This window comes from Macrobrachium nipponense, chromosome 20 (genome assembly GCF_015104395.2).
Source record: "Macrobrachium nipponense isolate FS-2020 chromosome 20, ASM1510439v2, whole genome shotgun sequence".
Classification (NCBI taxonomy): domain Eukaryota; kingdom Metazoa; phylum Arthropoda; class Malacostraca; order Decapoda; family Palaemonidae; genus Macrobrachium; species Macrobrachium nipponense.
In genome coordinates this window covers 63,162,611-63,178,025 of record NC_061089.1, presented here as the reverse complement: position 1 = coordinate 63,178,025, position 15,415 = coordinate 63,162,611, and the positions used below count along the sequence as shown (strand labels likewise).

General features: G+C 39.8%; 1 protein-coding gene across 2 annotated transcripts in view; it reads right to left on the bottom strand.

Annotated features, from left to right (window-relative positions):
* LOC135221132 (uncharacterized) overlaps positions 1-15,415 on the bottom strand; it is a 242,378-nt gene that overhangs the window by 6,991 nt on the left and 219,972 nt on the right. Inside the window, exon 1 of one of the 2 annotated variants that reach the window (XM_064258965.1) lies at positions 1,812-1,961. The exons of the other annotated variant lie outside the window; for it this stretch is intronic. The gene's annotated coding sequence lies outside the window, so the exon portion shown is untranslated. Of the gene's footprint in view, positions 1-1,811; positions 1,962-15,415 lie in introns of those variants that run through there. 2 annotated transcript variants of the gene reach the window in all.

The window sequence follows — 15,415 nt, the reverse complement described above, 5'->3', positions numbered from 1 at the left end:
AAATCCATATGACTGTCATCACGAAAAGAGTGAGAATCTAGGAAGGGCTGAAGTCCTTTCTCAGGAGTCGAAAGACATCATAGTTGAGGCAGTGGGTAGACCAAGAAAGTCTTTACATAAATTGGCGCTTGAACTAGAAACAAAAAGGGGAAAGGAGAGAAGTTATAGTGCTGTATATTGTGAGCTGAAAAAATCTGGTATCAGGCCATTTCAGGTTATCAGCAAGCGCAACATAAATCACTCAGCAACAGAGAGAAGATTGTGCATGGTCTTCTGGTTCATTTTTTAAGATTGGGATGAAGCTGACTTTCTCCATGTTGCCGCATCAGATGAATTCTTCATTTACACAGTCAGGAAGCCAAAATCATAGAAATGACATCAATTGATCTGCAAAGTTGGAAATTTTTATTCTGTTTCACAGCCAAACGGTTGATGTGGATCATCAAGGAAAGAGGACAGTCATGGAATGGCGAGAGCGAGAGTGGACCGTGATTTCCTGTGTGAATGCTTTCACTGAAGTTCATGTAACATTATTGGACCTGACCGGGACTGGAGCGAGAGCAGCCCGTGATTTTCTGTGTGAATGCTTCCACTGAAATTCCTGTAACATTATTGGACCTGAGCGGGACTGTAGCGAGAGCAGACCGTGACTGCCTGTGTGAATGCTTCCATTGAAATTCATGTAACATTATTGGACCTGACTGGGACTGGAACAAGAGCGGGGCGCGACTGGACCATAGTGCGGTGATATCAGGCCTTAAGTTCATTTCCCTGAGGCTCGTATGTTATCGTTGCTCTCTCTTCACATCAAGCCTAATTTTGCTACCAAGTAGGACTATTACATCATTAGACTTCTTTCTTGATATCACATGATTCCGAGTATTGTCATTTCCTGCAGAATGCGTTATTTAAGCTTTTTGCGTCATAAAACATACATACGTCAGAATACCAAAGGAAACTGATTCATAACTTCTTTTTTTATCACAAAAAAAGGGTAATTTGCAAACCCTTTTACATGTCCAGTCAACAGAATTCATGTGCAAAAAACAGCTACTCTAGATTCCATTTATGGCTTCTTATGTTATGGGAAATCAATTTGCACCTACATTTCATGTCCTCTCTGACTTCTTACTTCATACTATTTAGACATATAGGCTATAATTGGCTCAGATACTTTTGCTCCACATCAGCCACTTCTCTGTTTACATGTTATAACATTCTATTCCATTTCATCATAAAAAAATTAATATCTGATAAAATAAGTTACCACCTAAGTCATACATCCTCAGATCATTTCAGTCTTATCACTTTACTCTCAAATAACTATTATCAACACTTGATCGATTCACTTTTAATTTCAGCTAAATTCACACTGCTCTTCACCTATTAACCCTTCTGTATACTCCACGCTCACACACGAAAAACACACACCCGTATATATATATATATATATATATATATATATATATATATATATATATATATATATATATGTGTGTGTGTGTGTGTGTGTGTGTGTGTGTGAGTGTGTGAGTGTGTATGTATGCTTATCAAGAAACTTACTCACATTTCATTATTTTTTTTAATTCATATAGAATTTATATTACTTTCTTAAAGGATTTAGAAAGCATTAGCATATTATGCTCTGTCGCGTCATACGGTTGTGCATCACACAGTTATTATAGTAAAAAACTAAATTCCTATCAGTTAGCTAAATAAATAAATAATCCTCTCCGGTTACCACTTTCTGAATTTTTCATTTTTCTTATCAAATGAGAAGCTGTTAACTGTCGTATCACCTGCTGACCTACCAGTCTACTCGTTGCTCGACCGGAAAGCAAGAAATTCACTTAGAGTCGTACTTTTATTCTTCTCGGTTGTTTTGAAGATGAGATGCAGTACGATGGAGAGACTTTTCTCCTCCTCTGTCTCTGTATGTGGAGCAATCCTGAAGTAACTAATCTTTCAGGCGATGAGAGGAAACTGAGCGTTGTCACTCGAAACGGACCTAAGATCAGTCAGCACAGGATGTGAAAGATGCAAACGTAAAGTAATAAATCTTTGGCAACTTGGTCAAGGGTACCTACACACACACACACACACACACACACACACACACACACACATATTTATATATATATAAATATATATATATATATATATATATATATATATATATATATATCTATGTATATATCTTCTTCTTTCCCACCGTTATCCCAACATCAATAAGGGTCGGTTGCCTGATGCGCCTTCCCCACTGCCTTCTAATTATAGGCATCATCCTCCACCAAAACTCTTCTCTCCATAGTTTCCTTCATTTTATCTCGCCATCTAATTCTCTGTCTCCCTCTCGATCTTCTTCCTCTAACAGGTTCCTCCCAAGCCCTTTTCTCTCCTCGTCATCCATCCTCAACAAATGCCCTTACCTTCTCAATCGTGACTCTCTTATGTTGTTTTGTGTGTACGTATATATATATATATATATATATATATATATATATATATATATATATATATATATATATACACACACACACACACACACACACACACACATATATATATATATTTACAAACAGATTATTGCATGTGTATATTTCATACCCTTTTGCATTCTGCGTATCATCTTATTCTAATATATGTGTGTGTGTATATATATATATATATAATATATATATATATATATATATATATATATATATATATATATATATATATATATATCACGAATAGATTCTTGCATGTGCATAATTCATACCCTTTTGCATTCTGCATACCCTTCTCCTCTACTGACTGTTTCAGTGTGTTAATGCAGCACTTTGGAAGTCTTCCTATACTTCTCCAAAAACATTCCGAAAAACTTTTCTCAATCTATGACACACTATTCCCATTCCATGACAGTACCACCTCAAAATGCTGTGTAGCATAAGGGTAAAATTGCAAGTAAACGTCAGAAGGAGTAACATAGTGACTGCAAACGGTAGCAATGAAGATGTAGTAATTAATCGTAATATATATTTGGGAATGTATAACATTCAGGAGTAGCTATAACTTAGGGATGAAGTTCAAGTCAGAATAGATGTGAATGACGCACTAAGTTTAGCAAGGCTAGGACCAAAACATCTTCATAATTGTATGGTAGGACAAAAAACGGCATTTTTGGAAGCAGTTATGGATGATACGGAAGTGGGGTTGGTTTCTTGATTACCATTGTGTTAAAAGATGATAGTGTTGAGATGGTTTGCGCGTGCAATTTATTTGACTGTTAAAATGCGAAAAATATAGAGGAGTGAAGAAAAATATACATTTGTTTAGAAATTGTTAGGAGGAAACGATGGGTAGAAAACCGAACATAAACTTGTAATATTCTAAAAGCGAAGGTTAAACTAATAGTCATCGGGGCAAAATATACAAAAACGCGCCTAGTGCTCGAGAAGTTTTCGGAACACATGGCTGGGTTATCCTTGAATCAGTAATTAATGGAAGGACGTCGATGTCTCTTCTCTGGATTATTTTTGTCAAGAAATAGTCATTCAAGGAAAATAAGAAACTGCCACCAGGATATCTCAACTTCCTGCTGCCACCTAAAGAATAGGATATCGCCTACAGACAGAGAATCTCAAGTGTAATCGGTAATATTATATACAGATAAATTTATGCAGTTCATACTCAGCTTTTTATTTACATATTTCCAAAACATTCCTTAAAAAATAAACATATCTTTCTCAATCAATATTGTAAATGATACTATACGAAAGAATATGCACCTTGGTGACGAAAAGAAATATATTTTGCTTCCGGCTAAAATCAATTTCGTATATTGGTACATAACATTCAGGAAAAAAAAACACAACACACTTAGAGTACAACTGTTCAAAAGTTCAATATTTTCATTCAACCAATCCAAGATGATGGTTTCCAAAATCTCATTCCATCAAATAAATCTCCCAAAAACTCGCAGCCACAAACTGCATTGAGGTTTTTGCTTGAGTTTTCCCTCTCATTAACGATGGAAAGCCTCGGCGATTCATCAGGGCTAATTAGGAAAGAAAACTCTATTTTTTTTTCTCTCTCTCTCTCTCTCTCCCTCTTTTTCTTTCTCCTCGAAAAGTGGCATCCGTGAAAAGTCTTTCGCTTTTATCGGCGCGTTCCCAGTGGCTTCACTTTTCCTTCGGGTAAGCTAAAGCTGCTGGACTATGTTTTAAGACAGAGAGAGAGAGAGAGAGAGAGAGAGAGAGAGAGAGAGAGAGAAAGGGGGGATGCGTTTTGTTGAAACCAGTTTCTGCCCACCAGAACAAGTTTCACGTAAATATATTATATATATATATATATATATATATAGATATATATATATATATATATATATCTATATATATATATGTGTGTGTGTGTGTGTGTGCGTGTGTGTGTGTGTGTTTATGTATGTATGTATGTACTATATATGTATGCATGTATCTACACACACACACACACACACACACATATATATATATATATATATATATATATATATATATATATATATATATATATATATATCGAGCTACAAATGTCCTTTGAATGTCTAAATTCACTCTTTACCTCGGGAATTAATATATTTTCATATAATGTTTAACCGAAGGGGAATTTTTTTAAGCGATAATTGATTTGCCGGCTGACACCTAAAAATTTACTCTTTCGGTTAAACATATATGAAAATATATTAATTCCGAGGGAGAGTGAATTAGATATTAAAGGACATTTGTAGCTCGATATATGTATATGAATCACGGTAATATGATATGACTTATATGTAAAATAAATATATATATATATATAGATATATAATATATATACTATATATATATATATATATATATATATATATAAAATATATATTTACGTATATAGCGGCCTTGAGAGAGGCTAGATACGTAAACGGAAGTGATTGAGGGATTTCAAGAGGGAATTGCTTTAACTTACCGTAAACTGATAGTTATTATTAATTTCTTTAGAGGGAAGGTCGCCAGAAAACTCAGCTCGTTACTTACAGCTATTTATTTACAAAAAGGCCCGTGCTGGGCTGGAGAAAAGGTAAATGATGGCTCCACTGGAGCTGTTGTAGCTGGTTTTCATACACTTGGGGTAATGCACACTTGCGGGCAGAGAGACGGCACGTGACTCATGGATTTGGAAACAAAAGAATCCCAGATTAAACAAGATAAAAGGAAAAATGACTTCTTGCTTTGATTAAGGCTGATTAATTCTCTAACATTGGGGAAGGTAAACTCGAATGGTTCACTGAGGTATGCACGAAAGCTTGGTCTTTAACAAGTCACAAAGGGGAGCACGTGGCCCGATGAGGACAAAGGGCTTTTGATGTAGAAGGGGTAAAAATGAGAATTGAAAATGAATTTAGCAAGAGTCGTATGGTAGTAAAAGGTGCTGGGTTGAAGTTTACACTTTCAGACGTACCTTTATGCAATATTCAGTGTATCCTTGTAGAAGAATGCGGCCTGACCTCTGTTCAGGTCTGGGGTTCGTGTCCACCAGTACGTCGTGGGTAGGCCTAATTTTGGGAGGCTGGCCGGGTGGACATCTGTCCTGGACTACCGACTGCAGTTGACTGAGACAGAATTCAGGTGGATTGCTTGGGGGTTGGAAGTCAGCTTAACCTCCCACGATCAAGGCAAATCCTGGAAAACAAGCATACAGCCAGCAGAGGGGTCACAGGAAAGAGAGCTTAAGCTATAGGTCTAAGAAGTACCAATCTGCCTACATCCTATTTCCGTTTTGAGATACGTCCCTAAAGCTGATAAAAGACTCTTTTCCCCCAACTGGGGAACTTCCTATCTCTAGCTGGCGGGTTTTGGGTTTCCCGCGTTGACTAAAAATCAGCTGATATTCTAAAGAAATGGCTGCCGTTTTCCAAATCGAATTAATTAATTAATTGCGGGGTAGACGAACGATCTATAAACGTCACAGCTCCCCCTGTTAAGAAGGCATTCACTCCCTTTCGGGCGTGAAGGTCTTGGCTTAAATAAATTGATCGTCTCGACTACCCAGTTCTCCTACTCCAACTTGAAGTTTTTTGAGCAGCGATACAGCTAACTACAGTGGCCTACCTAACTTATAGGCAAAGATGCTAAGTGTACCTAACTTAATGTAGTGATGTAGTCTAGCCTAAGTAATAACTACGGGTGTCTTGTGACGACAGTCTACTCTACCCCTAGATAAGGTTACTTGAAAATTCTACTTGCTGCTAACCTAATGCCTGGTACTAAATCATTAGCCTAACCTACTCAATACAGTTAAATGAAGACGCAATCATTCCAGAGTGTGGTACGCACAGCAGTAGTTCAGCGACGGAACTGTTAAAATACATAATGAGAGGTAATGATGTGTGGGGATGATGAGTGGTTAATTGACCAGGAGGGAAATGCAATGAGGTAATTATATTTAAGTGAGGGTTAGTATTACAATGGCTAGGGGTTAGAGGGTTAGTGCTACTGGCAGAGATCAGGCTGGCTACCTTCTCTGGGTAGGTGCCAGGATCATTCTGCAAATGAATGCGACACTGTACCTCGGGCACAGGTGTCAAGGAGAGCATGTGGCTCTTTTGTGTTAGTTTGTTAATGATTGGTTACGTCCCTTCTTCTTCTTCTTCTTATTCCTCCAGGACCTGGCTATACCAGTCCTAGGAGTAGACGGAGGCACAGACTCTGGGGAAGGGCCAGAAACGCCGGCAGGAGCAGAGGCAGTGGTAGCCTGAAAGATTTCAGGAGAACACCCTACTTCGGTCTCTGTAGCAACCGTCGTAGAGGTGGAACCTACTGCAGGGGAGGCCCTCACTCCGGCTGCTGCGACAACCGTCGTGAGGGGAAAACTCCAGGCTGACTCCTGGTCGGGCAGTTCCTGGTTTTCCAGAGGAGGTACAAAGGTAAGGTCTGCCGGAGGTTCATCCTCGGGCGACAGAGGTAAGGATGAAGAAGAAGGAACTAGTGATTGGCCATGGGCTGTGGTAAGCTCCATGCCTGTTGGAGGATCTCCTGTAGGAGGATCCTTGATAAGGTTAGGCGCCGGCGCTAGCTCGGGGCCAGGCGCAGAGGTCAAGTTCGGTGGTGGCTCTCACGTCCAGGCTGGACGGAGCTTGGCACTGCTCAACGTGCTGCCAAGTGGCAACTGGCAGAGGAGTTTGAGGTCGACTGTGGACCTGTGACGGGTACCGGAGGTGCAATACCTCTCAGCGTGCCCTTGGTTATGGGAGACAGAGGGTCCTGTCTCTTTTGGAAGGCTAAGCCTTGGTGGGACTTTGGACAGTGTCCGCTGCACATAACTTGCTAGGGCACCTAGGCCAATTTGTGGAGTGCCCTATTACGTTACAGGTCTTGCAACGGAACTGTGAATGGTCAATCTCCCTCCTTGGTAACGGGGGAGACTGTTGGTGGATGTACTTCCTAGAGGAAGTAGAATTTCGGTGACTCCTTGCTTTGGAGTGAATTGACATGGGGTTAGGACCCTAGGCTTTTTGAATTGTGAGGGAGACTTCATGTCTTGCCCTAGGAGGAGGTCGTAACCTCCTGGGATGTAGCTTGCAACTGCAAGAGTACATTCTTTGGAGAAGTGAGGTCTGGTGACCCTCAATTGGACGGTTGGAAGGATCAGTTTAATGTGATTGATACCTTCAATGGTGATCAATCGACGTCTATCAAGTTAGCCCCTCGGGGAATTCTGTCTTCCCGTATCAGGGAGACTTGAGCGCCAGAGTCGTCGTAGGCTCTGACATGGCTTGGCTGATAATGACTTTGGAGGGGTGCGACGGTTATAGGGTGGGCCCTAGCTGGGGGTCCTGGAGAAGAAGGATTAGTAATGGCCATTTGCGACGGCAGGAATATTGTGGTTCGCGCACCCTCCGTAGTTGGCAGACATGTGACCCTTGCGGCCACAGTCTCGGACAGAACTTGTCAGAAAACCTCTTCCGTGGCACGGATGAATAAGGCTGAGATGGCCCCACAGGTTTGCGAATCTGCGGAGTCACCAAGGCTGGCAGTGTGGCTCTGGCACAGGTGAAGAGTCCTCTCTGGCAGTGTGTGGACGTGGGGAGGTTAAGGGAAACCTCCGTTGAATCACCCTCGGAAACAAGTCTGGGGTTAACTGGTGGGCTTACCTCTTCCAAAAGGGAGGAGGTAGGCGGTAAAAGGGTAAGAGAGGCTGAGATGGTGCGGAAGAAATTTCTATCTCGGGCACTGGATCAGGACCAGGCTCGCAAATCGAAAGGATGTCAGGCTGACCAGAGACGGTGGGACTAAGAGAGACAGTGGTGCAGGGCTGGAAGCTGGCAGAGTGGCTTGAGCTAGGATACTCTCCTTACGGGCCTTCTCCCGCTTGATGTAGAGTTCCTTCTCCTTGAGAGCGAGCTCATGCTTCGCTCCTCTTCCCTTGCTTCCTTTCTGCTTTCTCTTCTTTTCTCTCTGCTTCTCCGCTTTTCTCTGGTTTTCCCTTTCTTCCTTTTCTTGCAGGCACGCGGCAGCCTGCTGCGCCTTTATCCACTGGTCTAGTGCGGTCCAGTGTAACCAGCCTCCTTGCCCAGAGTTATGAGGACTCGGAGCTCTCGAGCTCTACGGCAAAGAAGTCGCGGGAAGCAGGGGAAGACATTTCCCTTAGGCTGCAGTAGAGGCTCGGATGAAAATGAAAATAATGGCCAGGAAAGGGTACTGAATGGAATAGGAGTGCCTACTGTGGAAAGTAGCACTCACTTGGAAATGTGTTCTGCGACGTGGTAATGAAAATGAAAAAGACTGGGTGCTCGGTGGCACTTTGTGAATGGCACCTTCTGCTGAGGTGGAAAAATCAAATGAAGTGTGCGGCGTACGTACACACTTACGGGCGTTCCCAACTTGGGAGACGTTGGAATGGGCTACCTGTAGGTCAATACAGGTGCACGGCACTTATGAGGAGGCGTTCCTTGGTTCAGTGATCCAAAATGGCGGATACTTTAATGAATTGGACGTTCCGTAAGGACAGACACGCAGGTATAGGGCTACCTGTACGTCTGTACAGGTGCGATGGCACTTCGGGAGGCGTTCCCTTGATTGGTCCGAAGGATCACTGACCCTTGTACACGGACATTAATGAATTGGGCGTTCCGTAAGGACGGACACGCAGGTTTGTCAGCACTTAGGGCTGGGTATTGCGGTACTTCTGGGAGGCGTTCCCTTGTTGAGTGTTCCAAAGGATCACTGACCCTTGTACACGGACACACTAATTATTTGGGCGTTCCGTAAGGACGGACACGTAGGTTTAATGGCTACCTGTACGGCCTGTACAGGTGCAATGGCCCTTATGGAGGCGTTCCTTGGAGCACTGGTATCGTGCTGGTGTGTCCCGTCGGACGACACTAGATGCAGTATACTTAAGTATACCGAAGTGAAAGGGCACTCTGTTCGGGGCAGAGTGTAATAGTGGAGGAGAGAAAGTAAAAGGTGGGAGTACTTCAGCAGCCAGTCGATGAACAGTGTCAAGAATTAGTGGCACTGTGAAATGGTAAGACCTGACGTGCACTGGTGGTGGCCAGTCCTAACTACCTTTTTGGTAAACGACTTCCCTGTCTGGAAGTAATGAATTTGCGGTGGCACACTGTGCGGTTTGTGCTTGCGGTACACGCAAGTCTTTTGGGATAAAAATAATGAACCAGACCACTCGGGCAACGACAGGTAATGGAAATTTTAGAAATGCTCAGTCCCTCGCTGAAGTACTCGATAAATGAAATAAATAAATGTTTGCAAACTGCAATGGACACATGCGCGTACGTATCACGCTGTGTAAATGAGACACAAGAGACTAGAATAAGGTTAATTCGGCATGCTATAATTAATGGTAAGATGTAGTACTCTTGGCTTCGTGAATACTGGGTTCTCTCTCTCTCTCTCTCTCTCTCTCTCTCTCTCTCTCTCTCTCGGAGAGGGTGAAAAATGATATATGAATGAACTCCCTTATATTTGAATTGAACTACTAATGTTCGTTTAATATGACGCAACTTGCGTTAAATTATCTACTTACGTTAACGTTTTTTGTGAAAGAATTGCTTTTGATAACGTTTTATGAAAAATGATAACGCGCTCGCGGTGAACGATGTTTACGTTAATGTTAGCGGCTTGCGCTTATGATGATTGCGTTTCAATATGAAATTTACAAAGACGCGTTTTACGTTAACAATTCTTGCAAGTGACTCTACTTTTAAGATTTACGTTAACTTTACGTAAGGACAAGTGAAAAATTACGGTAAGGATTTGAAAACGATGTTAGCAAACAATTGTAAATGAGGTTACGTTAAGTGAAATGAAATTTTCGCTCAGCGCGCGAGTGAGCGATGCGAGGTGAAACACGTGAGGCGAGAAGAGCGGGTTAGCACCACGGTGTGCTAGCATTGATGGCGAATCAGCTGATTCTCTGTAAATGCGAAGGCAATTTACAACACAAAATTCTACTTTCTTATTCCAGGTCGCAATTACGTTCATTTCTCCTGGCAGGACGATAGATACTAGTACCGAGATTGATATTATTTTACGTTAAAAACTTTGAGACTTACGTTACTTTGCTTAAATGGTTTAGATAATTAATTCTGAAAGGGATAAAAACATGGCTGCCGCTGTGAGCGAAAACGAAGGCTGGTTGAGACCGCGCAGGCGCGAAAAATGCTCTAAGCTGAATTTAAGCTGAGAGGTAAGCAGTTACCAACACTTGGAATGAAAACTAAGTAAAAATGGATTCCCTAACATATCACAGACAAAAGAATTGTACATTCTTTTGCCGTAAACTATTAGTAAAACACTCCTAACTAGCTAGGCTTTCTAATACAGCAATAAACCCTGGCAAAGCACTTCCTAGTTTGATCTGGTCCTTTCTGGCATCTATCTGCACACGTGTTAGTGCTCGTTCGACAACAATGCGATTTACAAAATAGAATTCGCTCGACGCTCTGGCCGTTTCAATATAATAATATTTCTACCTTCACATTTGTTTAACACACTTCTACAATAAAAAATACTTAAACGTACCTTAATCTAACATAGGTTATAGAATAATCATATTAATGAATGGAATACCTTACCGTGAGCCAGTGTGTCGATCTTCTTCCCTGCAAGTGTGCTTGATTTGCTTTTGTAAAATAAATTTAACAGTTTACGTTTTACAACGGATAACCGCGATTTACAAGCTTTTTTTAAGCAAGCTAGGTTCAATCCAGGCAAGATTCGCCAATTTTACGTATATAGCGGCCTTGAGAGAGGCTAGATACGTAAACGGAAGTGATTGAGGGATTTCAAGAGGGAATTGCTTTAACTTACCGTAAACTGATAGTTATTATTAATTTCTTTAGAGGGAAGGTCGCCAGAAAACTCAGCTCGTTACTTACAGCTATTTATTTACAAAAAGGCCCGTGCTGGGCTGGAGAAAAGGTAAATGATGGCTCCACTGGAGCTGTTGTAGCTGGTTTTCATACACTTGGGGTAATGCACACTTGCGGGCAGAGAGACGGCACGTGACTCATGGAATTTGGAAAAGAATCCCAGATTAAACAAGATAAAAGGAAAAATGACTTCTTGCTTTGATTAAGGCTGATTAATTCTCTAACATTGGGGAAGGTAAACTCGAATGGTTCACTGAGGTATGCACGAAAGCTTGGTCTTTAACAAGTCACAAAGGGGAGCACGTGGCCCGATGAGGACAAAGGGCTTTTGATGTAGAAGGGGTAAAAATGAGAATTGAAAATGAATTTAGCAAGAGTCGTATGGTAGTAAAAGGTGCTGGGTTGAAGTTTACACTTTCAGACGTACCTTTATGCAATATTCAGTGTATCCTTGTAGAAGAATGCGGCCTGACCTCTGTTCAGGTCTGGGGTTCGTGTCCACCAGTACGTCGTGGGTAGGCCTAATTTTGGGAGGCTGGCCGGGTGGACATCTGTCCTGGACTACCGACTGCAGTTGACTGAGACAGAATTCAGGTGGATTGCTTGGGGGTTGGAAGTCAGCTTAACCCCCCACGATCAAGGCAAATCCTGGAAAACAAGCATACAGCCAGCAGAGGGGTCACAGGAAAGAGAGCTTAAGCTATAGGTCTAAGAAGTACCAATCTGCCTACATCCTTTCCTTTTGAGATACGTCCCTAAAGCTGATAAAAGACTCTTTTCCCCCAACTGGGGAACTTCCTATCTCTAGCTGGCGGGTTTTGGGTTTCCCGCGTTGACTAAAAATCAGCTGATATTCTAAAGAAATGGCTGCCGTTTTCCAAATCGAATTAATTAATTAATTGCGGGGTAGACGAACGATCTATAAACGTCACAATATATATATATATATATTATATATATATATATGTGTGTGTGTGTATATATATATATATATATATATATATATATGTCTATTTATTTATATAAATTTATATATAGGACGATTTTATCTTGCATCCAAGAAACAAATGAGCTACAAACACCAGAATTACCGGCCATACAACGACGGAAAACTTTTTTTTTAGGTATCTTTTAAGCATAGTTTCATTGAAAGTCTTTACTAAGCCAGTATAAACGATATTGTAAATTCCTTTCTCTGCTGTGGTATGTTTGGTAACACTGAGGGCTTGCAATTCTGCATCTAGAACGAAATCTCAGACTAACTGAGGTATGAATCTTTCATCGGCATTTACATATGTCACGTGAGAGATGATTTACTATATATATATATATATATATATATATATATATATATATATATATATATATATAAATTTGTATATGCATATATATATATGTGTGTGTTTGTGTATGTATGTGTGTGTGTGTACGTTATGCACACTGTTAGTATTTATAAATAAGTTCTAATGTACATGACTCCAGTTGTATTTTATTACGAGAATTTCGGCCACGAAATTGTGATCAACAGTCTCGTCTCCGAGCCAGTTCTTAAACAAAAGCAGTTGATAATTATCAGTGTTTCTTATGTAAAGCATTAAATTCATTAAGATTATTTTCCTATTACTTAATTAACGTTAAGTAATTCTTGGTCTAAACACTGTTTTTCTTGAATTGCTGTTAAAACAGCAGTAAATGACACCCACGCATTTGCTTTCTTCTTCTTCTTCTTCTTCTTCTTCTTCTTCTTCTTGTTCCTAGGAAGGAAGTTATTCCGATGGACCATGTCGCAATGGCTTAAACCTCGGGCTTTTATGACCGAGCTCTAAATGTTATGAGTCTCGGACGTTCATGAGTTACTCTTTCATTGTTGGTACATGTGTGAGTACGGCGTTGCATGTGTTTTCCACGTTTAATACCAACTATATTCTTTCTTTCTTTCAAGAGTACGAGATGAGTAGTACTCTCTCTTATTTTCATATCAGATTTATTTTTTTTATTTCTGGACAATATCATGTCATAATATTTCGGACAATATCATGACTGAGCTATTTTTCATTCGGGATATCATGAGCATGATAAGTAAATTTAATTTGACTGAAAATTTCATTGACACTTTTATTATGATGAGTCGATAAAACCATTAGAATATCTCGTACTGTTAGAATGAGCTGTTTAACTTGCAAAAAAGAATGAAGAAGAACTTTAGACTTTTTGTATAAACGAGACAAATATTTCTATGATGGCAAGCAAGCCCAAAGAAGGAAATAAGTTACGATTATAGCTCAAATTGTACAAAATACTATCGTCAATTTGAGGTATAAAAGGCTCGGTTCCTTGTAATACAAATTTTTATCAATTAAAATTCATCTTTGTGCCACATCCCTTAATAAAACAAATTATTTCTTATTCAAGCGAAGGAATAGTTCTTATCTCTTGCTAAAAAAAGAAAAAAAATCAAGCGCAGTGTATAAGCTGCCGATACATTGTATGATAAAGAATCTTGCTTTAATTTGATTTTTTAAATAGAATATTTGCTTTTTAGTTTCAAATAATTGTTTTATAAAGAAGTTACAGTGTCATAATGGGACTTCATTGAAGACTTATATAAAATCAAAACTATTTTTACTTTACCAGTTGAAATAAAACTAAAATTTTTCCCGTAAAGTTGTAATTAAGGATATTTGTAGCTTATAGCCGAATGAAAAAAATTGTTTATATGATTAATTGTTTCGCGCAGTAAGCCGGATAAGAAAATAGATGTCAAGTCTTTAGTTTGGTTTTGGGAACGTTCATATTCGAATTTTGAAAGTTGAATGAATAACGTAAATATGGTGCAAAATATATTTTGACGTAAAAAAAAAAAACTGTTTGAGAAGAAGCAGATATATCTATACGATTATATTACACATCAATCTAACTAAGGATTGTTAGCGACACTTCCCTACTGAAATTACTTTGGAGAAAGTGTTTGTTTGGTAAACTACTATTCTTCCTAAACTGTGTAAGGTTTATAGTACTTTTTTCTTGTTATTTTCAACTTCCTTGGCTACATAAATTGAACTGAAACTTTCATAATAATGTATAAGTTCAGCAAAGGGAGAAGGGTTTACTACTTTTCCATTACATTTCATGGGCCTGGTATGTATATAAATTTACATTTCCATTTCTTCAATATCAAAACATTCAGCTTACGTATAATACATAAAAATATTCAAGATGAACGTTACTTTATATATATATGAGTTAGCTCTATCAAAGTATAATGTGGATAGCGAAAGAGGCTCGTAATTAATGAATATTTTGTAAGACTTATAAGAGGTGTATAAAATCAAATGAAATACAAATATTTCTTATGCACAGATTGAATTCTTACGTCTTAGAGCAGTTAGAATAATTTCCCCCTGTTGTGTGCTAATGTAGCGAAGTAACAATTGTTAACATTTCTGTAGAGAAGCAGCGTTGCAAAGGGACGGACGGAGATGAAAACTGACAAACGCTATTGTGAATGAATAAGCAGCACCGCAGGATTTAGACCGTATCCCCTATTTTTCGGTAAATGGCGCTTTAATGAAATTCCCATCTCCAGGCTGATTACAACCGTGGGTTAATCGAGGTGCATTCGCCGAGTTAATTAACCCACCAGAGGTAGTTCGGGCAAGTCAATGGCAGCCCGGCCAATATTATTATTATGCCTAAATCCTGTCCATAATACGTTGCTGCCTTTGGCGTTAAGCAGTGTTTGGACCTGCTGAATTCAAAATGGCCCTCGCAGGCGAGTTTGTGAGGCATTTTGACGGAGGCCGGGCGCGGGTGAGCGGCCTTTGTTTGTTCTTTAGCAAATATTAACCAAGAATTCTGTTGCCTGCTCGGTGGCACATGTTACGATTATCTTATATTTAGTTGACGAGTGACTTTAGATATGATGTCAATTGTTTCTGTTGATATCAGTAGCAGTCGGTTGGTGGGTTTTCGAGATTTTGGCTAACGTCAATTTATTAGAACTGACGATGGAGACCTTCCAGTCGT